Here is a 6,000-nt window from a genome sequence, read left to right as displayed (position 1 = left end):
AATTCAGAACATGGGCCGTTCTTACAGTATTCTCCCTGTACACCACATCAGAACCATAGGGTAAATGAAGGGGGCATGTCATTTTTATCCTTTTATGCATGAAAAAAGAGACCCAACCTCTTGAAACTCCCCATCCCGGATCCGGGATCGTGACTAAAGCCTCAGGCTCATTAGCATAACGCAACGTTAACGATTTCTGAAAATCGCAAATAAAATGAAAATAATGCGCCTGCTCTCAAGCTTAGCCTTTTCTTAACAACACTGTCATCTCAGATTTTCAAAATATGCTTTTGAACCATAGCAATTGACTAATTTGTGTAAGAGTATGCTAAGCTAGCTTAGCATTTTGAGTAGCATTTAGCACGCAACATTTTCACAAAAACCAGATAACCAAATAAATAAAATCATTTACCTTTGAAGAGCTTCGGATGTTTTCAATGAGGAGACTCTCAGTTACATACCAAATGCGCAGTTTTTCCTGAAAGCGTCTGTGTGTCGGAGAAATCGCTCCGTTTTGTACATCACATTTGGCTACCGAAACGAACCGAAAATTCAGTCACCTACAACGTCAAACCTTTTCCGAATTAACTCCATAATATCAACCGAAACATGGCAAAAGTTGTTTGGAATCATCCTCAAGGTGTTTTTTCACATATCTCTTCATTGATATATTGTTCGTGGAAGCCTGCATTCTTCTCTGAATTCTGTGGAAAAATACTTGCAGCTGACTTTTGCGCACCAATTTCGGCGCAGGACACCGGGCGGACACCTGGTAAATGTGGTCTCTTATGGTCAATCTTCCAATGATATGCCTACAAATACGTCACAATGCTGCAGACACCTTGGGGAAACGACAGAAAGGGCAGACTTACTCCTCTCGCATTCACAGCCATATAAGGAGACAATGGAAAACAGAGCCTCAAAAATCCTGCTCATTTCCTGGATGCCGTCTCATCTTGGTTTTGCCTGAAGCTCAAGTTCTAGGGCACGCACAGAAAATATCTTTGCAGTTCTGGAAACGTCAGAGTGTTTTCTTTCCAAAGCTACCAATTATATGCATAGTCGAGCATCTTTTTGTGACAAAATATTGCGCTTAAAACGGGCACGTCTTTTTATCCAAAAATGATATAGCGCCCCCAGAGTTTCAACAGGTTAAACCACACACCCTCGCCACTGAATAGCAGGCTAATGATTGCTTTGCAAAGCTTGCAGTTAGCCACTGATTCCTACCAATCAATCGTTGTTGAATTTGCGATTTCCAACTTGTTGCGTAATGTTTATGTCCAATGGCCGATGAGCACCGATATGTTTTAGCTATAATTTCTCTTCATATGACAAGGATTGAAAAGGATTTGCCAGTAGACTGTCGACTTGATTCATGATGATGACTGCTTGCTAGCTAAGATTTTGAAAGTATGATGTTGACATGATCAGTCCAATCAAAGCTACGTTAGATATAATGTGATTTGACGTCATTTTGTCTGTGGCCCGTGACCTTGAGCCTTCTTGAATGAGCACTTCTAATTTTAAATCTATGGCAACACCCGAGCTCTCACCATTGTTTTGCGGTTTTGCAGGTGACGTAGTGTCCCCATGACTGACAGAACACTGAGCCAATCATGGCGCAACTAGAGAACATTACCAACCCCTACGCTCCGTATTTTCCGCTAGCTGCCCCACCAACACCACAGAAAGCACTAGCTAGGCTGAAACACCTGCATTTTGGAGCTACATTACTCAAGAAAGCAAAAAAGAGACCATGTTTGCATGCGGCTTTATTAACACAAATATTTGTTTCTACATTGTTTGCAAACTGATATGTGACACGTATTAAGGCCAAAATAATATGCAACCCCACCCCCCAAAAATGCCCCAACTGTCCTGAATGACGGTTAACCACTGCAGGTACTGCAGGAATATCTACCAATGGCATGCCAATCTTTTTGTGAGAAATTATTACTGGTCACTCATGTATTTCTACATTATAAAAAGCACTTACTTTAGATTAAGGACTGCAAAAAGGACTGCAAAAAGACTTGGTGAACACACAATTTATAAATGCCCTGTTAAATGATTTATTATGGACCTTTGAACTACCTTGTTACCCATCCGGTACTATTAGACAAAGAAGAAAATAAATGTCTACTTTATTGACCAAACCCTTGCCTCCTCTCATAACATCACCTCATACCCGCTCTCCTCTCCATTTCCTGTTCCAGCCCTTGATAAATCTGCCACCAGGCTCCGGGACCATCAGACACATCACCACACCACTCCACCTCACTGTGGAGTCCATCCATCAAGAGAACATTCCCTTCTTCATCCTTAGTGCACCAGCTCACATGGCTCCAATGCCATAACCCTACCATCTCATGGTTGAGGATGAAAATCACAGACTGGGCACCCGAATACCGGAGGACCTACTTTCCCATCCCCGGTGGTTCTATGTCGGTTGAGAGTCCTGTGGTTGCTCTTCAGCCCAACATCCCGGAGGTATACCAGGACCTGTGGGAGGTAATATGCAACAGACCTGCTTGCAGGCTCTGCGCCCTTGCGCAGACATATCTACCCTCTGTCAGTGGCTGAAACCAAGGCCATGGAGGAGTACATCCATGAAGCGCTCCAACAGGGATTCATCCGCACGTCCACCTCTCCTTCTTTTTCGCATCAAAGAAGGATGGAGGATTACGCCCATCTATTGATTACAGAGCTGCGGAGTGCATACAGTCTCATCCGCATCCGGGAGGGGGATGAATGGAAGACAGCTTTCAGCATGATATCTGGTCACTATGAGTACTTGGTGATGCCTTTTGGCTAAGCCAATGCTCTCTGTGTTCCAGGCATTCGTTAACGAGGTGTTCTGGGGCATGCTCGGACACCAGGTGGTCGTGTATATCGACAACATCCTGGCCTACTCTGCTACCTTGGAGGATCACATCGCTCACGTCTGAGTAGTTCTGGAATGCCTCCTGGCCAACCAACTATATGTCAAGGCAGAGGTGCCAATTTCATCAGGAAGCTGTTTCCTTTCTAGGCTACCAGATCAGCCTGCAAGGAGTGATGATGGACGTTAAGAAGGTAGATGTGGTCAGGTCATGGCCAGTCCCAACCGCCATAAAGGGGTTACAGCGGTTTTTAGGGTTTGCCAACTTCTACCACCGTGTCATCAGGAACTTCAGCTCCATCGCCTCTCCTCTCTTCTCTCTCCTCAAGGGAGAGAGTCCAGCAGCTGACAAGGCCTTCCGCCTACTGAAGGGGCTCTTCACCTCCGCCCCATTGCTCAAACACCCTGATCCGACGCTACCCTTTGTGGTGGAGGTGGACGCTTCAGTGTGGGGGCTGTCCTGTCTCAAGCTCCTGGCAGTGAAGTTGGCATTAGAGGAGTGTAGACACAAGCTGGAGGGTGCCAAGTATCCATTCGTCATACTCACGAGGCGGCTGAACCCGTGCCAAGCAAGGTGGGCCCTTTGACTTCACGCTGACCCAAAGCTAATGCCCTGTCCCATCTCTACGATTCAGGAGAGGGTCCTGAATGCACCCATAATTTCTCCCTCTCGGGTCATAGCCCTTGTGGTCTGGGACGTGTGGTTCAGGCGCGCAGATGTGTGAAGCGATGACCACGTGAGACTCCAGTGTGCCGTCCACTGTCAGAAGGAGGATCGCCACCGCAGTAAGACTCCCTTGTTCCATCTTGGTGATCGTGTCTGGCTCTCCACCAGGAACCTCCCACTCTTCCTGCCCTGCAAGAAGTTGAGCCCCCAGTTTGTGGGGCTGTTCAAGGTTCTCCGGAGGGTCAACAAGATGACGTATAGATTACAGCTCCCCAGTGACTATCTTACCTTCCTTTAATGTCTCCCTTCTCAGGCTTGTGGTTCCTGGTCCCCTGGCGGAGTCTCTCTATCTCCTTCTGTGTTTGTCATAGAATGATGCCGGGACTAGTTTATGAAGATAGATTTCCAGCGTTGTGCTTCGTTTGACAGTGCCGCGTGACAGGCCTTTCAGCAAATTAAATAGACAGGATATAGGCAGGGCTTCCCAACCTGCAGTGGCTATGTAATGTCATTTGACACCAGGGTCAGTCATTACTACAGCTCATAAGACCCACTCGCTGGCTGAAGAAACTGATTTTCAGAAGAAAATAAACATTTAAATTACACAGTCCCTGAATTGACCTTTAACAGAGATTATTTAGCAAATATTATGCATTAATTCAGTGTTTCATTGTAATACATAATGACTTGTATTTGATAAAAAGCAGTAGCACTTATGGGGCAGCAGGGTAGCCTAGTGGTTAGAGCATTGGACTAGTAACCAAAAGGTTGTGAGTTCGTATCCCCGAGTTGACAAGGTACCAATCTGTCGTTCTGCCCCTGAACAGGCACTTAGCCCACTGTTCCTAGGCCGTCATTGAAAATAAGAATTTGTTCTTAACTGACTTGCCTAGTAAAATAAAAGGTAAAAAAAAAAATGTTTTAATGTCTAATAGATGGCTATTGACGTATGTGTTATAAAATCCAATCTAATAACTTTTTAGACTATTGCTAGTTAGTGCCTGTCATATGCATTTCCCTGAATCCCCCCTTCCCTAAATTGGGCCTAAATGTTAATTGGCCTACTATTTCACACGATATACAGCCACAATATTAACTGGCAGCAGTAGGCTAAGTCTGTGTCAGTGTGTCTCTTTTTTTCTGTTTTCTCCCCACCTCGGCTGTCTTCTGCAGCAGCAGCTGGTCTGTCGGTGCTAAACCTAGCATAATTCCTCAGCGCAGACAAGGTCATAGCTCTTGGACCAGCAGAACCCGGGAAAAAAAGAAAAAAAGTGGGTTACAAAAGTGGGAGTCAGAGCTGGTCTCTGCTGATGCACGTTTGAATTTGAATGTGAATTTTTGCACCAACTTAGCTAAGCCTATCAGAAAACTGGGCCAGCCCATCTTGGTAGGTGGGGAGGGGCAGCCATTGCCCAATGATCAGACATACTCAAATATATTATTATGACAGAGAAATTGCAACAACAACAAAAAAATCAGCATATAAAAAATTGTGTCCCTTAAACTTTTTCTTACATTTGTATTTGGTTTTAGAAGTGGGGGGACATAACAAAACAAAAGAATTGTCGGATAAAAACAGCCTACCCGATGCTCGGAGGAGTCCGCATGGTCCTAAAGCACACTGTTGCCTCGTTTTGTATCACATTCCAATGATAAAACTAGGGGGATGCAATTTCAGAATGTGTGGGATACTGTTATAACATAACAAAGAGAGAATTCTACAGTGACCTGAGATGGATTGTGATTAACAAACAGCAAAGATCTGATGCCAGAACTGTATATAGTGGCAGACACACAGAAGAGACATTTTACACTATAAGCTAGTGGCAAAGCCTATACATTTTTGAGATACCCCTACCCAAGGTAGAATAAAACAAACATATTTGTTCACATCTCTAATGTCTCCCATTTACAAAATGGATTTGCAAAAGTGGTTAAGTTGATCGATATTGTGATACACCCCTTACCTCTAGAAGTGCAGAATAATTTGCGGCTTAAGGGGAGATGGGCCAGAAACTCATGAAACCCGATATTGCAAGCTCTGATATAGACAGTTGTCTGTCCCACATACACAAACAAACAGCATTAGGATACCTTAATGCTTCTTGGAAATATAGACCTGTAAACACAGAGATTCAATAGGTGAAAATAGCAACTATTAATAATTGTGTAGGCTTAACATTTTAGTAGCTGATTTATTGATAGCTTTCCAAGTCAAATGTGCTCTTATTCAGTGTTGTATGGTCCTGCCTGACAAAAAATACAGTTACACATCTTTTGGCTATTGTAATTGGCACTAAGGACAACAAGTAGGCTCAGACATTGAAAGAGAGCGTTGAATTTGGGCGACAAAACAATGAATTGCTCATTTTCAACTTGAGGCTTATTTGAGCGAGAATAGAAATGGTGTGATGGTTAGGTTATTTACAAATTAACTGACAAAGTGGAC

This window comes from Oncorhynchus masou, chromosome 3 (genome assembly GCF_036934945.1).
Source record: "Oncorhynchus masou masou isolate Uvic2021 chromosome 3, UVic_Omas_1.1, whole genome shotgun sequence".
NCBI lineage: Eukaryota > Metazoa > Chordata > Actinopteri > Salmoniformes > Salmonidae > Oncorhynchus > Oncorhynchus masou.
This window is presented reverse-complemented; position numbering follows the sequence as displayed.